Source organism: Coffea arabica, chromosome 7c (assembly GCF_036785885.1).
Source record: "Coffea arabica cultivar ET-39 chromosome 7c, Coffea Arabica ET-39 HiFi, whole genome shotgun sequence".
In the NCBI taxonomy this organism is placed as follows: domain Eukaryota; kingdom Viridiplantae; phylum Streptophyta; class Magnoliopsida; order Gentianales; family Rubiaceae; genus Coffea; species Coffea arabica.
In genome coordinates, this window is record NC_092322.1 from 33,240,417 (window position 1) to 33,249,947 (window position 9,531).

Genomic DNA, 9,531 nt, shown 5'->3' on the forward strand with positions numbered 1-9,531 from the left:
TGGAAAAATGAATCATAGAAAAAAGCAAAGGATCGCGGCCGTGTCAAAATCCGACCAAATTTTTTTTTCTTCATCGTTCAAGCTTCGTACTCGCTCGATTTCCCCAATGGATACAAGAAAGTTCACATAACCATAGAAATGTACAATCTCAAACGACTATGCTTGAAACACTTGATTAAACACTTATTTACATATGTACATCAGAGTCTTCAACAAGTCAACTTGAAATACAAGCCATAGTAACCATATGTATACAAAGTACAATTAGGGTTTCGGTTACAGAGGAGCATGCTCAAAGAATGTCTACACTAACTCGACTCTTTTTTCAAAAATCATAACGCTCAAAATATTGAACACTGTAAGGAAGACAAAGATAACGGATCCAATTGGGTGAGCTTACGCTCAATGAGGTACCACAAGTACATGTAGTCAAGAATCATGGCATTTCATTTTTAAGGCACATATACACAATATATAAGGAAATGAACAAACACCTCAGATAGAAAGGATACAGGTGGCTCTCAGGAGGCAAATTCCTATTGCAGTACTTGATCCAACCTCGTTGACTCTCTGTCAACGTTTAGAGAACATACATGACCGTAGACCCCACTTGACGTCAAATTTCGTCCACCAAACATACCCCTTGCCAAACCCAAACACCACACACAGAACAGATGTGGTAATACTCGAGTATATCGAAAATTCAGAGTCTCCAATACCCAAAAATTTCCCAGAAACAGACTACCGTGGCTCGTTATCAAATCGACCAGGCCCTTGCCGACTCGACTCGAGTAACTAGCCACAGGATTTGAGTTCAGAGGTCACAGAAGGGTCGTTGGATACAAGCCTCCAAACGACGTCAGAACAGACACAGATAACAGATTCAAATTCACACAGTAAACGATCACACAGGCAAGAGAATGAGTGTGATAAAGTACACCCTCGTCTCATTCAGAATAAACAGAGTTCATAGTTATTCAAGTCACAGATTTCAAGTACAAATAAACCAGTTAAGTAACAAATCAGGGGAGTGGTACACTCACCAGTTCAAGCAAAAATAACTTCAAAAGTTTTATCCCAAAGGATGGCTTTGATCACCGTCACGTCCTAACAACAACCAAGGTAAAACAATTATGGTTTCCCCATCCACAAACCCAGGAAATGGAACGCACAAATGAGACTCGACTACAAGTTGTGTGCCTAGTGCGAAGAAATAAGAATGTGACGTTGGAATAAAAAATGTAGCAGTTGGTCTTAAAAATATGAACAACTCTAAAACCTTTCGCTTAAGTCACGAGTACATCTAACTAGTTCTCAAGTGAAAATTTGGACAGCATGCCCTTTGTATTTAGCTATTTTACAGCCATTTATGGCTTCATTATTTTTCTCAATTCGGTCCCAAAGTCACACATAAATAATATTAACATAATAGCCTTGTAACTAGGTGCAAAATCATCCAATTACAACATAAGTCTAACAATGCAACCGGAAACCAAGTTTTAAGGACAAAAGCTAAATAGCAGGTTTGACGTCTCTTGGCGTTTCGGTCACAACTGGAGTTACGTTTATCGGATTAGGGGTACACTTTATACTGTTTCGAAGTTAAGGCAAAGGGTTACAACTTTCATGAAAACAACTCAACACATTTCACAGTTGATCCAGGTCGAATTTGCAGATTACCAAACCAGAAGTGCATTGTCAGTCTTGTTGTCAGCACTGGATTCAAATGGCAACAACTCAGGCTACAAAAGTCTGATTGAGGCATTTTTAGATGTGTTGGAAAGATGAAACATAGGAATAAAATTTTTGTGTTTTGGCCAAATGCTGATTTGATACGGATCAAAGTGAAAAACGAAGCCAAAAATGTAAAATCTCAAAACTGCCCATGAAATAGGGCATTTGGCAGTCAGGGGTATTTTAGTCATATCACACTGTACAGTGCTCAGATTGAGTTGAAATTTTACAGGCAACTATATAACTCTATTTGCTACAACTTTCATGTTTTGACCTAGGCCTAATTCGGCCTATAACAAGGGAAAATTAAACAGGTCAGGAACAAGACAGTTTCTCTCTAAAGTTGGAAATTAACCACACAAGCTGGAATTTTTATAAGCAACCAAAACCACATACAAAAGCTTCATTTTACACATAACAAAGCTATCACTCCATGGCCATCATTAATCATCACATGGGCATAGAAAATTTACTATAAAACTGAAAATTTCATAATACTACTTCAAACTATGACATATTCTCATAAAACTATCAAAACTACAACCTTAAGCCACTAATTTGCAACTATTAGAAGCAAAGAAGGATTTTCTTAGCAAGCTACCTTGGAACCTCAAGAAAGATGGTGGCATAGGGTTTCTTCTTCCAAAATCATTCCACCAAAAGCTCTAAACCTTCTTAGTGAGTAAATTTTATGGAGTAGTTTGCAATTTTAACGGTTGGAACTCAAGATTTGAGGAAGAAATTGAAGATGCAAGATGAAGTTTTTTCTCTTTTTTCTCTCCCTATTTTCAGCCACGAAGACAAGAAAGTGAAGGAAATTTTGGTCAAAATTTGAGTTTTAGTAAAGGTAAGAAACCTTGGGTCAAAATTGATTGGATTGCTGCCACTTGTCGCAACAAGATTGAATCTTAAAATTGTCTTTTCTCTCTCTTATTCTTGGTCAAAGATTGTGGCTGATTTAAAGGATATTTTAGGGTTAATTAGCTAAAATAAAAGCAAGGATATTAAGGTAATAAAGTAGCATTCAAATGGTGTACTCAGTCGGTAGCAAACGGCGCATGTCGGTTCAAGTTTATTTTCCTTAACTCGCGTGTACTAGTGTTTTCACTTATGATTCATGCACTTATTATTAACACTTCTAATCACACACTTTTTTTTATATATATAAAACTCACTTTTAACCACTAAATTTAGTACACAGACCTTACTAAGTGATCATACGGCCAAAATATGCGAAAACCCTAATTTACCCGAACTATAAAACGAAGGGTAAAATTCTTAAATCTCTTATTCATTACAACTATTGAGGGAGTAAATGAGTAATAAAACTATCATAAAGCAATTGAGTCAAAATAAAATGGGATTTTAGTCAAATTTTTATATTTAGTAGAAGTACGAAGGTCTTGGTCAAAGTCCACCATCCATTGGTTTCACGACAAATGGCGCACTAGGATTTATTCTCATCCTTTTGGCTACCAATGGTTAATTTACCTATCTAACCTCTAATTATTTCTGAGCACCTTGTAAAAATAATATTCCCTAATACAACGTCATCTAGTCGTCAAAATTTTATTGCACTAGCGGGTTCCACGTCCAATATACACTACTAACGTCACATAGACTAACTTGTACCGGAAAAATATCTTAACAATTGAATTCCCTTATAAAGATCTCTCAAAAATTAATATAATAAAGAAAGGTATAGAAATTGTATGCAAGAAAATAAAATAATGATTAAAAAATAAAGAAATTTTTGGGTTCTCGCACTCTCTCCCCCTTAAAGAAATTTTGTTCTCGAAATTTTCTTATTACTAGGATCTATCCAAATCTTAGTTGCAAAATACGGGAATCGTACCTTCTAGGTTCTCAAACGAGTTAGAGACCCAATGTTGCTCTAGAAAATACACTAGAGCTGGTACTGGGCAGTTGCTGGGTCTTGGTTGGTTAGTCTTGGTTGGTTGCTGGGTCTCTTTCCCTTCTCGCAATCGAACTGGGCAGTTAACAATCCGATGATCGGCGCTCCCACAGCGTAGGCATTTTCTCTCTTTCTTCTAGCAATTATTCTTCCTGTGATTTGGCCCCCAGCAAAATTTGCAGGGATCACGGGGTGTAGAAGACGAGCCTCCCTGTAAGGCACCACTCTGTTCTCACCCAATCTGATCACCTCTGGCCTGGGCTCCCCTTGATTCCCTGGGAAGTCTTACTCCTCCAGTTCCCCTTCCAAACATAGGAGGGGAACTTTCATTTTTTTATCCCGAACTACTTCCAGGCCATCCCTGTTTTTTCGCTTGGAAGGTTCTAACTTGAAATCTCGCATTTTCAACTCGTAGGACTTTCTCTACAGTATCACTAAATGTATTGATCTGAGCTACGACTAAATCCTTTTGAATCTCAACGTTCAAGTCCTGAATAAATCGTTGTATCTTCCTCTGCTCAGTCACAATAAGTTCAGGAGTGAACTTAGACAACCTAGTAAAGAGGCTCTCGTATTGTGCCACGGTTTGAGCTCCTTGACGAAGCCTAATGAACTCATCCTTCTTTTGTTCTTGAACTAGAGGAGAAAAATACTTGGCATTGAACTCTCTCATGAAATTGATCCAAGTCCTTGGTGTTTGCTCTCTGTCCCACTTCATTCTGATCACATTCCACCAAGAACGGGCTGCTCTCTCCAATTGAAAGACAGCAAATGTTACTTGTCTCTCTTCAGTATAATGCAGAGCAGCGAAAATGTCAATCATCTTCTCCAACCACTTCTTGGTCATATCTGGGTTTGATCCCCCAATAAATTGTGATTGAGAGAACTTTTGAAATCGTTCGAGGGCCCTATCCTCACCCTCTACATGGCTTCCAAGGTTTTCAGGTTGAGGAATAGGGTTTTGGTCCTGACGCTCCACTACATGGGCCAACAGATCAGTCATACACTGAATAGCAGCGGCTACCTGAACATTAGAGTCAACCCCTGGTTCAGGATTTTGTTCAGGTACCGGTTCATGGTTACCTTCTTCATTCACAGGTTGCCTAGATCCGGGCCCACGGCCTCGTCCACTACGAGTACCTTCCATTCGATTTGACTAACCTAAGTTCGAAGCACGAAGGTAATATGAAAGAGAGATAAATGCATGGACAAGTTACAACAATACACACAAGTCAAAAATCAAACAGTTAACACAACTTTAGCATATAAATCATACAGTAACAGTCAGATACAAACAAAAGTAATTCCATGAAAGTAGGGGGTCATTCAAAAGTACAATATATAAACTAGACCAGAAGTACAAAAGCATCTTAACTTTCCTAAACAATACACACAAGTCAAAAATCAAACAGTTAACACAACTTTAGCATATAAATCACACAGTAACAGTCAGATACAAACAAAAGTAATTCCATGAAAGTAGGGGGTCATTCAAAAGTACAATATATAAACTAGACCAGAAGTACAAAAGCATCTTAACTTTCCTAAACAATACACACAAGTCAAAAATCAAACAGTTAACACAACTTTAGCATATAAATCACACAGTAACAGTCGGATACAAACAAAAGTAATTCCATGAAAGTAGGGGGTCATTCAAAAGTACAATATATAAACTAGACCAGAAGTACAAAAGCATCTTAACTTTCCTAACTGCACCTCACATGGAATCGAACATGGCTTACAAGAGATCTAGTCTAGTTCCCAATCGAGCTAACGAACTTTCCCTCATAGGTAGAACTAGATGCGTCTCCCTCTCTAGGAGTTCCGTCCGTAACCAACAAGAATAATGTAGTTTATATCATAGACAGGGTTAATTATACTCAATGATACCTGAACATATCACATGAATTCCGTAGAATCAAATTTCTAGTTCGTCCAAGTTATTTCAAACCTAACCTCTCATCTTTTTAGTATTTGGGTACAAGAATTGAAAATAAAATAATTCACAACTCGAGTTAGTTAGTCCCCAAAAGTAAATCATCTACATTTAAGATTTCTACTTGACATGTAGATCTATTACCTCCAAATACCACGAGAAAGGTTTGAAACCTATAACATTTCACGATTCATAGCTTAAGCTAAAAAGGGCACTCCTTTACACTTATTTACCACTTGGCCCAAACTCACTTCATGCAGAGACCACACGAAACAGCTCTAATACCAACTGTGACGGTCCTACCTTCCCCTAAGGTGAACCAAAGGGTCGGCGGACTGCCTGTCCAACTCTCGTCAGGACTACGGATAAAATCATTCATAAATCTCACCAAACGGTCAAAAGAACTTCGGAAAAACGAATCATCGGAAAATGCAAAGGATCGTGGCCGTGTCAAAATCCGACCAAATTTTTTTTTTCTTCCTCGTTCAAGCTTCGCACTCGCTCGATTTTCCCAATGGATACAAGAAAGTTCACATAACCATAGAAACGTACAATCTCAAATGACTATACTTGAAACACTTGATTAAACACTTATTTACATATGTACATCAGAATCTTCAACAAGTTAACTTGAAATACAAGCCATAGTAATCATACGTATACAAAGTACAATTAGGGTTTCGGTTACAGAGGAACATGCTCAAAAGAATGTCTACACTAGCTCGACTCTTTCTTCAAAAATCATAACTCTCAAAATATTGAACCCTGTAAGGAAGACAAAGATAACGGGAATGGGGTGAGTTTAAGTTCAATGAGGTACCACAAGTACATGTAGTCAAGAATCATGGCATTTCACTTTTAAGGCACATATACACAGTATATAAGGAAATGAACAAGCACCTCAGATAGAAAGGATACAGGTGGCCCTCAAGAGCCAAATTTCCGTTGCAGTACTTGATCCAATCTCGTTGACTCTGTCAATGTTTAGAGAACATACATGACCGTAGACCCCACTTGACGTCAAATTCCATCCACTAAACATACCCCTTGCCGAGTCCGAATACCACACACAGAACAGAGGTGGTAATACTCGATTATACCGAAAATCCAGAGTCTCCAATACCCAAAAATTTTCCAAAAACAAACTACCGTGGCTCGTTATCTAATCGACCAAACCCTTGCCAACTCGACTCAAGTAACTAGCCACATGATTTGAACTCAGAGGTCACAGAAGGGTCGTTGGATACAAGCCTCCAAACGACATCAGAACAGACACAGATAACTTATTCAAATTCATACAGTAAACGATCACACAGGCAAGAGAACGAGTGTGATAAAGTACACCCTCGTTTCATTCAGAATAAACAGTGTTCATAGTCATTCAAGTCACAGATTTCAAGTACAAATAAACCAGTTAAGCAACAAATCAGGGGAGTGGTACACTCACCAGTTCAAGCAAAGATAACTTTAAAAGTTTTCTCCCAAAGGATGGCTTTGATCACTTTCACGTCCTAACAACAACCAAGGTAAAACAATTATAGTTTTCCCATCCACACACTCAGGAAACGGAACGCACAAATGAGGCTCGACTACAAGTCGTGTGCTTAGTCAAGTTAACTACTTGTGCGAAGAAATAAGAATGTGACGTTGGAATAAAAAAGGTTGCAGTTGGTCTTAAAAATATGAACAACCCTAAAACCTTTCGCTCAAGTCACGAGTACATCCAACTAGCTCTCGAATGAAAATTTGGGCAGCATGCCTTTTGTATTTAGCTATTTTTCAATGATTTATGGTTTCATTATTTTTCTCAATTCAGCCCCAAAGTCACACATAAATAATATTAACATAATAGCCTTGCAACTAGGTGCAAAATCATCCAATTACAACATAAGTCTAACAATACAACCGGAAATCAAGTTTTAAGGACAAAAGCTAAATAGTAGGTTTGACATCTCTTAGTGTTTCGGTCACAACTAAAGCTACGTTTATCGGATTGGGGTACACTTTATGCTGTTTCGAAACTAAGAGAAAGGGTTACAACTTTCATGAAGACAACGTAACCCAATTCATAGTTGATCCAGGTCGAATTTGCAGATTACAGAACCAGAAGTGCATTGTCAGTCTGGTTGTCAGAATTGGATTCAAATGGCAATAACTCAAGTTACAAAAGTTCGATTGCGGTGTTTTCAAATGCGTTGGAAAGATGAAATATAGGACTACAATTTTCATGTTTTAGCCAAATGCTGATTGGATACGGATCAAAGTGAAAAATGAAGCCAGAAATGTAAAATCTCAAAACTGTCTGCGAAATAGGGCATTTGGCAGTCAGGGGTATTTTAGTCATATCACACGGTACAGTACTGAGATCGAGCTGAAATTTTACAGGTAACTATATAACTCCATTTCCTACAACTTTCATGTTTTGACCTAGGCCTGATTTGACCTCTAACATAGACGAATTAAACAGGTCATAAACATGACAGTTCCTCTCTAAAGCTGGAAATTAACCACACAAGCTGGAATTTTTGTAAACAATCAAAACCACATACAAAAGCTTCATTTTACACATAACAAAGCTATTATTCCATGGCCATCATTAATCATCACATGAGTACAGAAAATTCACTATAAAACTGAAAATTCCATAATACTACTTCAAACTATGAAATATTCTCATAAGACTACCAAAACTACAACCTTAAACCACTAATTTGCAACTATTAGAAGCAAAGAGGGATTTTCTTAGCAAGTTACCTTGGAACCTCAAGAAAGATGGTGGCTTAGGGTTTCTTCTTCCAAAATCACTCCACCAAAAGCTCTAAACGTTCTTAGTGAGTAATTTTTATGGAGTAGTTTGCAATTTTAACGGTTGGAACTCAAGATTTAAGGAAGAAATTGAAGATGCAAGATGAAGTTTTCTCTCTTTTTTCTCTCCCTATTTTCGGCCAAGAAGACAAGAAAGTGAAGGAAATTTTGGTCAAATTTTGAGTTTTAGTAAAGATAAGAAACCTTGGGTCAAAATTAGTTGGATTGCCGCCACTTGTCGCAACAAGATTGAATCTTAAAATTGTCTTTTCTCTCTCTTATTCTTAGTCAAAGATTGTGGCTGATTTAAGGGTTATTTTAGGGCTAATTAGTTAAAATAAAAGTAAGGATATTAAGGTAATAAAATAGTGTTGAAGTGGTGTACTCACTCGGTAGCAAATGGTGCATGTCGGTTCAAGCTTATTTTCCTTAACTCGTGTGTACTAGTGTTTTCATTTATGATTCACTCATTTATTATTAACACTTCTAATCACACACTTTTTCTTATATAAAACTGACTTTTAACCACTAAATTTAGTACACATACCTTACCAAGTGATCATACGGCCAAAATATGCGAAAATCCTAATTTATCCGAACTATAAAACTAAGGGTAAAACTCTTAAATCTCTTATTCATTACAACTATTGAGGGAGTAAATGAGTAGTAAAACTATCATAAAGTAATTGAGTCAAAATAAAAGGGGATTTTAGTCAAATTTTTGTATTTAGTAGAAGTAAGAAGGCCTTGGTCAAAGTCCACATCCATTGGTTTCGCGACAAATGGCGCACTAGGGTTTATTCTCATCCTTTTGACTACCAATGGTTAATTTACCTGGCTAACTTCTAATTATCCCTCAGCACCTTGTAAAAATAATATTCCCTAATACAACGTCACCTAGTCGTCAAAATTTTATCACACTAGCAGATCCCACGTCCAATATACACTACTAACGTCACATAGACTAACTTGTATCGGAAAAATATCTTAACAATTGAATTTCCTTACAAAAATCTCTCAAAAATTAATATAATAAAGAAAGGTATAGAAATTGTATGCAAGAAAATAAAATAATGATTAAAAAATAAAGAAATTTTCAGGTTCTCATAGTTCAACCCCCTACCGGGCCCGCACGCCA